General features: G+C 37.5%; 1 protein-coding gene across 1 annotated transcript in view; it reads right to left on the bottom strand.

The window, feature by feature from the left end:
- Positions 1-16,873, bottom strand: part of Shrm (shroom) — a 660,087-nt gene that overhangs the window by 446,161 nt on the left and 197,053 nt on the right. The window lies entirely within an intron of this gene.

Raw genomic sequence — 16,873 nt, 5'->3', positions numbered from 1 at the left:
AAAACAGAAGCTTTGTGTACGATCTTTTAAACCCATTGTTTCTGAAGTATGTACTTCAAGTTGCGTCTTGATACGTACCGTAGTAGTTTTGTAAACTCATTAAAAGTGTCAAAAACCATTTCAACTAATGAGCTTCCTCTGGTCTCACGGAGTGATTGACATTTTGTGTCGTGCGTGCAGCCATTATTCATATTGTTCCACAGAGGAGATACTTTTGGCGAAAAGTTTGACAGAAAAAAATGTAATACTTGCGTGTACGCATTAAGAGGTTTGATGACATTCGCGCAGCCCAAAGTTAAACGAATTGGGAACTGCGTTTCACATCGTGAAAATTACAGTATACTTCCAAACTACGGGGATTCAATATTTGAAACCGGAAGTAGTAAATCTAATCAGTAAGTCGATGTTGTATACGGATAGTCTATGCCCTGTCTTTCATAACCTCGGTGCTTTATACGGATTTACGTACTACCCTTTATAACTTCGGTGCTCTATACGCACAGTCTATGCCTTGTCCTTCATAACCTCGGTGCTCTATGCGGATAGTCTATGCCTTGTCCTTCATAACCTCGGTGCTCTATACGGATAGTCTATGCCCTGTCCTTCATAACCTCGGTGCTTTATACGGATAGTCTACGTACTATCCTTCATAACCTCGGTGCTCTATACGGATAGTCTATACCTTGTCCTTCATAACCTCGGTGCTCTATACGGATAGTCTATGCCCTGTCCTTCATAACCTCGATGTTCCATATGGATAGTCTATGCCCTGTTCTTCATAACCTCGGTGCTCTATACGGATAGTCTTATGCCCTGTTTTTCAAAGCCTCGGTGCTCTATGCGGATAGTCTATGCCCTGTCCATAACCTTGATGTTAAAAGATAACAAAACTCGTGTAACCTCATAGTGTTTCTAGATTCTTAGATAGAGCCTCAACCTCACGCTAATACAATATTTTCTATCCTCAAAAAACTTTTCGCACCTCAATGGTTTGAGGTTGATAAAGGCCTCTTCTGCGTACTGAGTTTTAAAAAATGAAACCTGTTCCACGCTTTCCCCCTCGGTTTATGAACTACAGTACGGGAGAGAGGGCGGTTTGTGAACGAGATTGTGGTTTGTTGGGTTGGTTATGGATTTAAAAAATGGTTTTGACAGAAGAACAGCTCTAAATGGTTTAGAAGGCACAGCAAGGGGTACAACCCTCCTTTCAAAAGACATCCTACTACATCATTTAAGAACACACAAAACTCATTAACCTATGCTCTTCAGGTTCTGGAGCTATATTTCGTCGTCATAATCAATTGTCGGTTTCATTTCTATCTGGGTCAGGGCGTAAAATAAATCAGATGGAAGAGATGAAGTGTCGTGTTTGTGGTCCACCCATTGTGTGGTCGCTCGCAAGACATTTTCTGAACGTACATCCATATCTTTTACCTGCGCCCCTTCTCGATACCTAAGCATCATTTATCACTGGCCTTTTAAAAATGTCCACCAATCACCCACCCCTTATCGATAAATACACTCAACCAATTATGATACATTCTCTTTAGCTGGTAATATTAGCAGGTAATTTTAGACATTATTAGACACAATATGTTAACTGCTAATTAATCACTGTTGTTTCTAGAATCTTGGACACAATTCTGAGAAATTGAGAATCAGAGTGGGTTATCTCCATTTCTGTGGGAATGGAGAAGCCGAAGTTCGCCTACGCATAGAAAAGAAATCTTTTAGTTTAACGTCCCACGATTATGCCTGCTAGGCTAAGGGAGACGGATAATTCAAGGAAGTGAATGATGATGGAAGAATTGGTGGCATGAGAAAGTGGGAGAAAACGCAAGTACCCCGAGAAAACCCGCAAACACAGTGTTGTCCACCAGAAACTTACTTGGGCGGGATCGAACCACGGACCCCAGCTTCCATAAAGCAAATATGTATAGTCTCTGCAAAAGTCATACTACCTTTTTTGGGGGGTGTAGAAACACATGACGATCGGGAGGTGTCTTCTGGTATGGAGGTGCACGGAAAATTTATGTGGACGTGTAGGGCAACTTCATGTTGATGTGTGCTTCCCCCCCCCCCCCCCTAACGGAGTGCATCGTAGCTGGCTATCAGTCTATGCCATGTAAATACACTGAATACCTAGTCCCAATGATACCGGTACTATAACTTTTACCTATAGCTTAGTGATATCCGAATGGAAATCATATGCAAGATTCAGCGTGATTTTAGTGATGATATCATGGAAATTTACCAAATTAAAGAATGGTGCACTCCACCTACCCCACTTCTTACAGGACACTTCAAGGCTCCCTCCGAAATCAAGTAACAAATAATACGCGTATAATATAATGTCGACTGAAGCAGGGAATTGTGTTATTATTCAGTTTAAAATATTTTGTTGTCGCGAATTCTATCGAGGAATTTGAAGTTTAAAATATATAAAACGAAAATCATACCTGTTGTGCTGTGTGGCTGCGAAACATGGTAGTTTACTCTGAGGGAAGAACGTAAGCTGAAAGCATTTGAGAACAAGATCCTGAGACGAATATTCGGACACAAGAGGAACGGGAATGGGGAATGGCGGAAACTTCATAATAAGGAACTACATGATTTATACAGTTTGCCAAACATTGTTAGAGTCAACAAATCTAGGAGGTTCAGGTGGGCAGGTCATGTAGCGTGAATGGAAGAAAGTAGGAACGCTTTCAAAGTCTTAACTGGAAGTCCAATCGGGAAATGACCACTAGGAAGACCTAGGCGCATATGAGACGACAATATTAGACGAATCTCGCAGAAATAGGAATACAAAGTAGAAACTGGATCTAGTTGGCTAAGAATGGAAGTCAGTGGAGAGATTTTGTGAACGCGGCATTGAACCTCCGGGTTCCATAGGCCATAGAGTTAGTTCTAATATAATGGAGTTTTCCATATTTTTAGTGCAACTCCAAATCTTACTCCTTCGATTGTTCATTTACTCTTTTCAGTCATTTAGCCTAACATCCAATGGCGGTTTTCCCTTGTAGCCGAATTGAGGCAAATAAGAAGTACCTGTAAATTAATCTGTGTAAATAAATAGAGGAAATAAAACTACCGTGAGAAGGACTACGAAGTTTTGGTCCAAATTAGAGTATGATGGTACTTGAATTACAAAGTTTTGGCGATGGTAATTGAATTACAAACACACGATGTGAGCGCCATCTGTTACACGGGAATTATCGAAACGATAATCCAGCTCCAGCCAAATCTTGTGAAGCGTCACCGGTTTATTGCAGTTTATGGCTGTACTGATGAGTTCCTGACGATCACTCAGGGTTCTGAGTAGTGTAGGTACATAGACTATGTTTACCCGATCTGCGCGCATATCGCGTGTTTGTAATTTGAAAGAACACCATCAAACACTTTTTGAGCTTATATACAGTAACTACTGCGAAAGTTTGAGCAGAGTAGTGTTTTTGGTATAAAAATTATGCCCTCTTCAAATCAGAGACTGTTTTTGCGCCTACCCTGTAGAATATGCGATCTACAGTACGTATTTGATTGTGACCAAACTTGGGATAAAAGTACAACTTGATTTATTTATTATAAGCATGCGAAATATTTTCTTGTGCAGACCTTTGATTCCTGAGTCATGGGCCACCAAATTTGAGGGTTGGTCTTTAAGAGCATATAGATGTCACTAGCTATCATGGCTACCATTTGTCTGCATAACGAAGTAATCTAATAATGCATAAATAATTGGACTTTGGGTTGTTAGTGAGTAAACTAATCATCATCATCATCATCATCATAGGTATTGAGCCATTATTGGCAGGTCGTAGCTTCTTTTGTCACCTCCCTTTTTTTCATGACCCCATATCCTCTAGCACGTTCCTCATGATAATTTAATTTTTATCCAATGTCCCAACCAGTTTCACTTCCTCTTCTCAATAACATCTAAAATTGTTCTTTCCTCCCCCATCATTCATTTTCCGTTCGACCTAGCTCATTCTCTTCTTTCTTCTCCACACCCACATTTGGGAAGCTTTCAGTCCTTTTTAAAATCACTTTTGCGTACTGTCTATGTTTCTGCCCCACATAGTACTCCACGAAGCATTTTATGAATGTTTTTTCTCGACTCCTTATTCAAGGTCCCACAAAACAGACTTTTCTTCCTCTTAAAGGCTTCTTTCGACATTCCTATCCTTGCTTTTATTTCATGTTCACACTCCATATCATGACTAATAACAATACCCAGGTATCGAAAAGTAGTCACCTATTCTATTTTGTCACCGCCTATTTCCATATTTGACACCAACCGCTTCGTTCAAATCACTATGGCTTTTTAACATTTATTTTTATCCCATATTCTTCACAACACTATCTAGTTTTCTAATGTCTTATTGATTTTCTTTCTTTCTTTCTTTTTTCTTTTTTTTCAAATTCGCCACAAATACAATATCATCTGCAAACCGTATACATCTGATCATTTTATCTCTATATATTCCACAAATGCCGTCTTTATAATGCAGGCTCTTTTTCACTTTCACTTCCAGATAGATATTAAATAATTTTGGATATTAAATAGACCCTGTCAAACTCCTGTGTAATTTCCTCTCCTTCCTAACACTTTCTTTGTTGGTTCATACATAAGTTTCTTTCATATTTATGAAATGAAATCTTTGAGTTTTACGTCCCACGTTATGCCGGTTAGGCTAAAAGAGACGGTGATTATGAGAAATGAATGAAATGGTGGAATGAAGAAAGTGGGAGGAAACGGGAGAACCCCGAGAAAACCCACGCACACGGTGTTTGTCCACCACAAAGTTCACTTGGCGGGAGCAGGGTTTGAACCCGGGACCCCAAACACCAGAGGTGAACGCCTTACCACTGAGCCACCGCGGCCCCCTCTTTCATATTTATATTGAAAAGCTCGACGTAAATAATGACTTTAAAAGTTACTACCAAAAATAATCAAAATATTAGTCCTACCTTTTCCTGTGGTGACCAAAGAACTTCATCGTACAAAAAGGCAAATCTAATGCTGACGACAAAAAATCTGTAGTAAATGTTGATCTCTGATGCAGGTATAGCAAACAAAAAATACACACGCAACTCTGTAAAGAGAACCTAACAGAAGTGATGTCTACCTAACCAAAACGATAGAAGATAAGAAAATGAAGGAATAAAATTGGAGCAAAATGTCTTTTTTATTTTTCTTTTAGGTTACGTTATGTTTCTGGTTAGTTTTACCTGAACATTACAAGGCGGAAAAGTGATAACAGTTGATAAATTCTTTCCAAAACACAAAGTGCTAACAACTAAATTTACTGTAAAACATCAAAGGAACGACATTTATCCAATTCCCCTTTATTACGAAAGTAGTGAAAGCATTCGAATAAGAAAAAGAAAGAAAAAAAAACTGACATGCAAATTCGCCACCAACAATGCACCGTAACGTGAAAGTGATGTAATGGTTGATTACTTATAAAGAGACAAAGAAAAGGAGGCGGCTTGGTGCCGCCATATTGGCGCAAGACAAGGAATTCCACTTCAAAGATGAAAGACTTTTCATTTTCTTCTTTGGGTTGACAACAACTACTCGATCGGAGAATTCTGTATTCACTCTTCTCTCTCTCTCTCTCTCTCCCTCTCGCTTCTGTTAGGTTCTCATATATATATATATATATATATATATATATATATATATATATATATTATCAATTGCTAAAAGCCTGACTCAGACTTTGAGTCTTGTTCTAACATCTTTTGGCCATTTAGAACAGTGATAAGACGTTTTTCTAAACAATTGAGTAACACGATACGTTACAAAACATTAACATGGAGAATTACTCCCCCCAATTTTTTCTCTTCTCTAATCTCCGTTTGGAGAATTTGTATCTCATAAAAATAAACAAACAATGCGAGAAAACTTCGACAAAATTATTGCCAAGGAAGACTTGTATTTCGGATGGTTTCTATTGTGTTAAAAGAAAAAGAAAATGATAAGCTTAACATGATTGTAAATGCCCAAATAGCAAAACATATGCGACACATTCCTCAGAGCAGGACTATTGTATGCTTGTCGACGGATCAACGGGATTTTAAAATGCCTGAAATGAGCCTACGAACGTGTATACTAACAGATTCAAGAGTGTTCTTTACTTCGCATCCATTTTTCTTATTACTTTCGAACTACGATAGAAGAAAGAACAGTAAGGTAATTATAAAATTAAAAAAAAAAAAGCGAATTACATATTTAAATGGATTTACACATCCCATGGTGTCTTACCTTACATACCGAAAACGGGATTTTTCGATGACCGTTCGTCTATTCATCCTGATTTATATACATTGTCCTAAAGACCATATCGTTCAACATATTCAGATTAAATTTTAAACTTACGGTTTTTACACGATTATTTAGTTTTTCTTCAATCGAATTTCTTCCTACCACCCCAAAAAGGTCAGTTCACTGGAGGTAGTGATGTGAGGTGGAAAATTTTCCACGGATTCCGGAAAATTTTCCGTTCTAAAAAATATCAGTAATCAAGTAACAATTCCTCAGCAATCATGAAATTGATTGAATTCATGTATAGAAATGTTAAAAAGTGAAAGATCGTTTAAAGAATCTGAAAATTTTATTGCTCACACAATTTTCAGTACTATGTAGGAACAAGCTAAACAATATTTCAAGAATCGAAATATTTTTGCCTTATATGGAAAAATTGAAGAACTTTTTATGAGTCGGAAAGTTTTCATTTTCAAGCAAAAGGTAAAACAACTTTTTTTTCTGAATCGGAAAGTTTTAATGCTCTGTAGAAACAACTGAAAGGAATTTTCATAGATCGGAAAATGTTAATCACGATGTAGAAACAAGTGGAAAAAAACTTTTCATTGGCCGGACAATTTTGGATATTATGTATAGTGATGTTAGGTGGAAAATTTTCCAATATTATCCAATATATAGTGGATAGACTGTCTATAAACTGCACATAGAGCTACAATATTGAATTTCAGTGGAGGAAAGTTAGTCAGCAAGAAATTATAAATTTCCAGGTAGCTTTCGGGAACCGGAAAATTTTCTATTTCAAGTTGGGAAATAAAATTTTGCAGTGTTTCTCTCTCTCTCTTGCTCTGCAAGCTTCTTCAATGCTAAGCGGTTAGCATACGCGCCTTTGGCATGGAAAACCTGGCTTCGATTCCCAGCGGGAGCTCATGTAGTTCGGATTCCACGTTAATCAGTTGGTACCGTTTTATATAGTCTCGCTGCTGAAAGGGACATTAAACTCAAAATCAACTCAATATAACTACTCTCTCTCTCTCTCTCTCTCTCTCTCTCTCTCTGTGTGTGTGTGTGTGTGTGTGTGTGTGTGTGTGTGTGTGTGTGTGTATGTATGTATGTGTATGTATGTATGTGTATGTATGCAAAGTGCAGAGGACATACATCGAGTTCGTAGAGTACAAATATCCCATTCTATTATTTAAAATTTCAATTTATTAAGTCATGAATATTTTCCTATTCATTCGATTCATGAAAAATTGTTCCACTTGTTTATACATAGTACTGAAAATTGTCGAAGGCATGAAAATTTTCAGATTCTTTAAACGATCTTTCACTTTTTAACATTTCTATATATGAATTCAATCAATTTTATGAATACTGACGAATTGTTACTAAATCACCGATATTTGTTAAGAACGGAAAATTTTCCGGAAAAATATAGAAGAAAATTTTCCACCTTCCATCTCAACTAAACAACTATGTATGTAGGAATAAGTGGAGTATGTGTTTATGAATCGGAAAATTTTCATTGTACAGGAGAGACGATTTTTCGATTCATGAAAAATTGTTCCACTAGTTCCTACATCGTACTGAAAATTCATTGTCTGAGCCATGAAAATTTTCAGATTCTTTAATCGATCTTTCGCTTTTTAACATTTCTATATATGAATTCAATCAATTTTATGAATACTGACGAATTGTTACTAAATCACCGATATTTGTTAAGAACGGAAAATTTTCCGGAAAAATATAGAAGAAAATTTTCCACCTTCCATCTCAACTAAACAACTATGTATGTAGGAATAAGTGGAGTATGTGTTTATGAATCGGAAAATTTTCATTGTACAGGAGAGACGATTTTTCGATTCATGAAAAATTGTTCCACTAGTTCCTACATCGTACTGAAAATCCATTGTCTGAGCCATGAAAATTTTCAGATTCTTTAATCGATCTTTCACTTTTTAACATTTCTATATATGAATTCAATCAATTTTATGAATACTGACGAATTGTTACTTAATCACTGATATTTGTTAAGAGCGGAACATTTTCCGGAAAAATACAGAAGAAAATTTTCCACCTCACATCTTGACTAAACAACGATGTAGGAATAAGTGGAGTATGTTTTTATGAATCGGAAAATTGTCATATACATATATGGTAAGATAACAAAAAGGTACGGTCCCGGCGGGGGCTCATGTGGTTCGGATTCCACGTTAATCAGTAGGTCCACGTCTCATATAGCTTCTCTACTGAACGTGACGTTAAACTCAAAATCAACTCAACTCAACTCAAAAAGGTACGGCAGAATTTCAGGAGTGGATTCCTTGTGGATAGACAAGCAAAAAAGTTCATGTGACCATATGTCAGGAAATGCATCACTATGGAGTTACGGCCATTGAGCCGTCTGATGCTGTGAAATAGTCACATTCTGGTCGCCCTTTAATGTGATTCAATTTAAACCTCAATAGCTCACCCTCTAATTAAACTAGGAAGACAATTTTGGTATCAATGCGTTCCTGAAGGATGAAGCTTTCCGCCGATATGTATTTCATGTATGTGGAAGGTATCACAGCGGACAGGGGAGGGAAAATACCTTTTTTTTTTGTTTTTGCATCACGTAAATATCCCCCGTCCGACGTGATACCTTCCACATACATGAAATACATATCGACGGAAAGTTCATCTTTCAGGAACGCATTGATACCAAAATTATCTTCCTAGTTTAATTAGAGGGCGAGCTATTGAGGTTTAAACTGAGTCACATTAAGGGACGACCAGAATTTGACTGTTAACAGCATCAGACGGCTCAATGGCCGTAACTCTGTAACGATGCATTTCCTGACATATGGTCATATGAACTTTTTTATTTGTCTGCCCATAAGGAATCCACCCCTGAAATTTTGCCGTATCTTTATATACATGTCAGGAAATATGTATAGATGTAGTAGATAGATAGACAGATAGATAGATAGATAGAGATATAGTGTTTTTCCTATAAATATAGTTGGCAGTACACTGGACCTCAGGTTCATAACAGTTAAAAAGTTACATGCCTTCCAGGGTAATAATAATAATAATAATGTTCAGTAGCATATCACAGCAGTCTTATAACTAAAAGCTATTCAAATTTTTATTTCTCACGGCCATTGAACTTCAGCAACAGACAAATTTGATGGGATTATTTCGTTGTGGAAGGTCAGTGTTTTCAGAAAGGAAATCACGTCGGTTCAGTGCCTTTATGGTTTATATTACCCTACGAAAAAGGAATGAAAAAAGGTAATCGCGAGGACGTGCTAGCGACCGAAAGACTGAAAAGCCCAAATATTTCTACTCCCTGAATACAATTAACTGATTTCAAGAAGCAACAAGGATTCGCAACTCAGAAAGAAAGAAAAAAAGGAAAAAAAAACCTGATTTGTCAATAAAACCATATATTTATTACTTGGTATTTTGGAAGTTGCTATATATATCCTGTATATATTCTGTATAGTTGCTATAAGGCCTGGGATTGTTTTTATGATTTAAATTTGACGGGGGAATGTAGGGGAGAAGAAGGAGGGGGGATATATAAAAATCAATTTATATAAGACTGAAAGTGACTAATTTTGTAACTTAATAACTTTTGAGCTCTCCGGCCGATCTCAATCAAATTTTCAAGATACATGAGTTTAGGTGCAGGGATTAATTTAGGCTATTCACTTTGACGATGCAACGTAGGGGGAATCCATAGTTTGTGGGGTCGATGAGATAAACAGTACATTATATATATTCAGTTTTGACTTTCAAGCTATGCCTTGCATGAGTAGAAGAAGAACGACACTGCCTGTCGACAGGCTTCAAAGCAGAAACAATAAGCCATAACAAGAAACGGTCTATTACAGAGATTCAACCTCCAAAGAATAAATCCCATCTTCGCCCCACCCTTATTCTTTTCTTAAAACCGGAAGTGCTAGGTTCATTAACAGTAATAATATCTTTACCTTCACTGTATACTTCGTAATAATTGTTTCACATTATTCACATTTCCTCTTAAAGGCTTCTTTCGTCATTCCTATCATATCATCATGATTCGTACTTCATATCATCACTCATAGTGCTACTCAGGTACCGCAATCTAGTTACCTGTGTTATTTTCTCCCATCTACTTCTATATTTGACACCGACCCCTTCGTTCCAAACACAATGACATTTGTCTTTCTAACATTTATTTTCATCCCATATTCTTCACAGCCCTTCTTCAAGTTTTCTAACATTTTATTGATTTCTCTTCTGTCTTTAATGGCCATTCATCGCTCTTTATTTTTTTTAAAAGAAATCATTTTTGATGATGGTGATGATGATTTGGAGTTTAACGTCCCATTCAGCAGCGAGGCTATATGAGATGTGGACCTACTGATTAACGTGGAATTCTAACCACATGAGCTCCCGCTGGGAATGGAACCCGGGTCTCCCATGCCAAAGACGCGTACGCTAACCGCTTAGCCACGAACGAGCACAAAAAATCTTTTTTCACGATGTTCAAACAGAATTGAGATCAGAAATGAATAAACTGACAATAAATCTTAGACACGAGAATGATGAAATCGACACAAGAAGGGATTAAAATAAATTTTGTAATGTCGAAGTGAATTGTTGAACTGCTGCGTATGTTCTCAATGTAAAGTGATTACAGAGTACTGGATGAATGCAATTAATCCAACATCACGAAGGATCAAGTTACGAAATCAAACATAATGAAATCATCCAACATTGCTCGTATTATAGAAAAAAAATGCACACAAAAATGGCCAACTTATTGAATAACAAATGGCACAGTTGAATAATAAGTGAAGTAGAGGAATAAAGAAAAATAAAAGAATCATATGACAGGAGAAAGGGGAAAGCGCTAACTAAACCAAAATTGGAACAAAGCGTATTTTACGTTGTTTTCTGTTCCATTTGATGTAATGCTTTACTTTAGCCACAAATAATTTATATACATAGTGTCGTATTTACGATTTTGTTTCGGGGGGCTTTGCCTGCAAATGTGAAAATTCTGCAAAATATTTCATATACTTTACTATAGTAAGATTTGGGGGGGCTTAAGCCATATATATATATATATATATATATATATATATATATATATATATATATATATATATATATATATATATGGCCGGATTTAGGGGGTGCAAAGATGCATGTGCATCCCCTCTTCGTTGTAAATATACACTACCTAAATTGAGAAGTTTGCAGTGAGTTTTGCAAAATCAATAATTTCAGTCAATTTTGTGAAGGTTGAGTTGAGTTGATTTTGAGTTTAACGTCCCGTTCAGCAGCGAGGCTATATGAGACGTGGACCTACTGATTAATGTGGAATCCGAACCACATGAGCTCCCGCCTTGAAGGAAAAGGATTCAAAGAGAGCAGATACTTAGCATTTCCATGGCAACTCCTCATTCCCGCCACAGATGCTTAAAGGCATTTAAAAATCTCAAATTTAATTCAAATGTACTGGCTGTTATTTGGTGCACACACACACACACACCCTCAGAAAATCCTGGATCCGGCCCTGTATATGTATATACATTCGTCAATGAGATAAAAGACTTTTTAAGTATTTTATAGAATTGTTTCACCAGGAGGTTAGAGATCTGCACGGGCCGGAATTTTTAGTCCGTGAATTTATAATGTGAGTCCGAAATATGTTTTAGCATTTAGGTGCGAGCTCGTGTGACAATAAAATGAGCCCGAAGTAACTATATAATTACGCAAAATCGTATTTTTATTTACAGCAATAAGAAGTTAAATTTTGCAGTTGTGCTTTAAACGTTCTCCAGAAAGAACGGTCCAAATGTCCAATAAATATCATTATAACAGTACATTAAAAAAGTTATGCCGGAAAAGGCGGCCCGACAAATATGACTGTATATTTAAAAATTTACGGCCCGGGACCGTGCAGACCTCTACCAGGAGGTAACCTACTATTGTAAAAAGTGGAAAATGCAGTTCCTGGAGGTATAGACTGAAAAATATATTTGTTATGGAAATCTTAACTAGCCTAATATTTCTGAAAACCAGGATTATATAATAATACCTGAAATCGTAATCGTTTTATTTATTTACTTGCTTATTGATTCATTTATTTTTACAATGATTTTATTCTATTTTACTTTTCTGTGTATTCATTTGTAAGTGTAAAACCTAGCAACTTAAATTCTACGTGCTTCCTGGCGAGTGTAGGACGTCAATACATGATTCTTGAAACAAACAAACGGAAAGCTGGACGTAGAGAACGGACGTAGAGAAGAAGGGAAAGAAAACTTATCGACAAAGGAGACTAACTACGTAATCCTGTGGGGTACTGTAAAGAAAGAAAGCGAAAATACATTTGGAAAACAGTACAGAACGTGGCTACGCGCCCTAAAGACAATGACGAATAAATTCTACCATATAAAACAGTTAGTACAGTGAAATACTAGGTAGTGTACTTTAGACTTCTCCGTTGTTGATGGAAGCAAAACGGTGTCGTAGGAAGCTTTGTCGCACACGCTCAAATATCCCCAGTGTCACTGGCAGCAAAGATTCATACCAAGTTCCTCTTCGCTCTCTATAAGAGTTTCATAGATAAGATTTTCGAGGTAACCTTATAAGAAGAAATCTGTGGAATATGTTCCGTGAACGAACTGGGCAGGAAACAGAACTGCCTCGCCCGATCCACTTATCTGGGAAAGTTTGATCGATACATTCAAGAGGAACAGTAGCAAAGTGAGCTGGCGTCCTGTGATGTTGAAACCACATATGCTGATGAACACCACGCGGGACATCTGCTAATAATTCTGGAAGCCTATGCTGCAGAAACACCACGTACACTGGTTAAGCTGGGAGGAAGAAAGTGTAGGGGCCTATTAAGTGGTCACCAATTATGCTTGTCCACATGTTTACTGCAAATCTGGCTCTGTATCTGTTGATGGCTCTTGATAATTCTCGCGTGAGGGTTTTCATCGGTCCACACGTGACTATTCCGACTATTAAATAATACACCATCTCTGGTAAAACAGGTTTCATCTGTAAACAATACAGAGGCATGAAACTGAGAATCGGCCACACAGTGTTGCACTAGCCATTCACAAAATACGACACGCGAGTCGAAATGAGCTTGACTCTGATTTTGTACTCATTATGGATAGAAAGGATGCAACAACTGTTCACGTAGTACTTTCCACATAGTACTGTGTACCACATCCATTTCATGTGCTTTGATCCTCGTGCTTATCGAAGACTGTTTCTCCACAAGTTCAAGCACATTTCTTTGAAGGTAGGAGTCCTGATAGTTCGTCGTCCTCCTTTGTTGTGAAGCTGTGGTCATAAATATCCCGTCTTCCCAAAAGCTTGAACAAAGTGCAAACCTGGGGATGCTGCGGATGTTTTCTTTGCGGAAATCTTTCACGATATAACCTAGTCACTTTATGACAGTTACCATTAGCCAATCCATAGGTAAACACGATATATGCAGACTCGTCAACCGGAAACTCCATTGTATTGCTAAAATACTTACTGTCACACAAATGACACACGGAGTAACTGCACTACACTAGTCTGTCAGCACTAACTTGACGATTGCTAACAAGCCTTTGTAACCACATGCAACAAAACAACGCGGAAACAAGTGACAGCTGACACACAAGTACAACTCAATACTGTAATAGAAAGGACATAATTACATTTTATCTATCATTATTCATTAGTTCCGTCTGGCACACCATCTACTGGCAGTTTCCTGGCACTCCGTTTGTTTGTCTTGTTTCAAACAGAAAACGCATTCACTGCTTTGGAATTGAGCTGTTGTACACATCTTTGGCTTAGAAATTCATTGAGACGAACAACAGCTCTTGCAAATCGTAACGAAACTATGGTACTTGTACGGATTATGGCCCGAGTCCCTAATATGGCCCACCCACCATATCTCTGCAGATTTACGTTGGTGCTACTAGATGACAATAATAAACTATGTCCTCATGAAAAGCGTATACATATTTGCGCCACTCAGAGGACATAGTTTATATTGTCATCTAGTAACAACGTAAATCTGCAGAGATATGGTGGGTGGGCTATATTAGGGACCCGGGCCATAATCGGTACAAGTACCATACAAAGAAACTTGAGAGACTAGTAATACAGACGAGACGAGACTTTCTACAATCAACAAAAGGAGACGAAAAAACCGTACTTTAGTTCTCATGAGCAAAACTACACAGTTTCATTCGTATTTCCTTTGGCCAGACCAAATTCCGAAATTTTATTTTCAGTTATTGCGTATTCTCGTCACTTTTCGACAGGCCATTCTCGGACACGAAATATTTCAGCTCAGTGGCCTGTAACACAGATTCGTTCTTTCATGATCGTCCACCAACCTTATTAATGTTTCCCACGATCAATTCCTATCCAATTCGTAGCTCATGCTTTGGCAGACCCATGTTTTCTCCTAATTTGATTCAAGTATTAGATATCTTTCTACCCGAAACAACTTTATTGGGTACAATCGACGATTTCTCGTCGTATTTCTTGATTCAGACGTAAGAAATGTCCTACTTTTCTTTGGAGCTACCCTTGCGCCGACTCTGATTCCAACCTATTTCTATAATAATGAAATGTCAGGTACGAACAATGAGTATTGCCTTTGACCGGACCTTAATCCGATATTTTGTTCTAGAGTTTTGGCTATTTTTGTCCCGTTGAAACAAATTTTCGGTGATCTTTATCTCCGAAACGATGCACTTCCGGACACTTGTTCCTATGCTCACATTGCCTTTTTTGTCATCCCCTATTATTACTCTGAATTTGTCCCCAGGTCACGGAAACACCCTGTATACTTAAACTGTGAAATACCAATTTTGCTTGTTCTTGCAGCACTACAGTGGGTTTGAAGGGACCAAAAGGGCATTTACCCATTCGCCACTGAAGATTCTTGTCGTTATTTGTATGTATGTGTGTGTGTGTGTGTGTCTATTTTTATATTTTGGCTTTATTTTCCTTCTTCAAGATGTTAATCTTCTTCGACTTGGAAGAAGATGAAAGCAGGGAGTGATACGAAATGAGCACAGAAAACAGAATAACAAGAATAACGCCTGTCACACAGATTAGTGTAACAAATTACGACAGATCGGAAAGTTGCAACACCTCTCTCTCGCAGTCCCTTGTAGATCAAGGAGTGGGAGAAGTGACCAGTTGAATGGAGAGATATCTGTCTCGTAAATTTACATTTTCTACGTCGTCTAATGTTTCGCAGTCTTGTTCTGCCAAAATGGAACAACCAAAAGATCTGCAAACGTCAAAAGTTAGTCAAAGTTGCCATCTCATGTAGTCGAAACTAAGGTTCGGTCATAAATAACAAGTAGAACACGCTTTATGACCACTTCCACAAGAAAACAAAACCTAGACAATATGTTAAGTTAGTGATTTCTTTCAAGTTCAATGTTTCATCTCACCATCAGGGCCAGAGATCGCGGGGGTTTGATGCTAGAAGGCTGGTTCAATCCCAGCTCGCCCCAAATGAGCTTGTGTGGTGGACAAACATTCTATACGTGGATTTTCTTAGATTTCTTCGTTTCTTTCTACTTTCTTTATTTCGCCGTTAACATCCATCACTAGGGACACGAATTTTTTGCTCTAAGAACGAGTTTCCTTTTTCATATTTCGCGTTTTGTCGCATTTTCCAAATAAAGTTCCGCATTTTGTAGCTCTTGTGAAAAACATATACCCTGACATTTTTACAACTGTTCCTTTTATTCATTGATCACTACAGAAATACACCATTAATTACCTAAAAATAAAATACACTGAATATTTCACTTGACATTGTAAATTTCACTTATAAAAAACTATATATTTAAAAAAATCAAAATGAAGGAAAATCAGTAAATAAACTTACTATGAGTAGGAAAGTTTGCGATGGTAATAGCTAACGCGCAACATGTTCTCTATAGCCGTGTCCGAATCACCTAAAATGCACCGTTCATGCTACGTTCTACCGTTCCGTCTTTAAAATTTCGCGTTATATCGCGTATTGTTAGAAATTTCGCGCAAAACTGCCAATTTCGCGTTTTATCGCGGAACGGAAACCAATGAAAATACATATAGAATATCATAAAACGTCAAGAAACTGAAAATTATTTAATTCTGACGCATTTCGTTTTATCGCGCATTGCGAAAAACTCATGCCTCTCTCTATCACATTATCATCGACTCCCTTAGTTTTGGAGAATAATCGTCAACATCAAAGTTATACGAAACGTAGAACTATATCTTAACAAAGGATCCGAAAAACTTGAATTTTCACTTGAAACCGAACACAATGTAGTTCCTTCTATTAAGAGTTACCCCTTCTGAAATTTAAGGGACATGTACCAATATACCCACGCCAAAATTTAGAGAGGGTGGTTCTACGTGCCCCTGAACCAAGCGCGCACCTAGATATTTTTTTGGGGGTGTCCAAGGTTTCAAGGGGTCCAATACTACAAGTCATAATGTCTATGTAGTATTGAACGCGTGTTATTTTGCACCTGAAACAAAGATAAGTAGTTGAAAAATACTTCCACCTACATTTCTATTTTTTTAAATGAT

Source organism: Thermobia domestica, chromosome 10 (assembly GCF_964235325.1).
Source record: "Thermobia domestica chromosome 10, izTheDome1.hap1.1, whole genome shotgun sequence".
Taxonomy (NCBI): Eukaryota; Metazoa; Arthropoda; class Insecta; order Zygentoma; family Lepismatidae; genus Thermobia; species Thermobia domestica.
The sequence above is the reverse complement of the archived record's forward strand: the minus strand, read 5'-3'. Positions and strand labels throughout refer to the sequence as shown.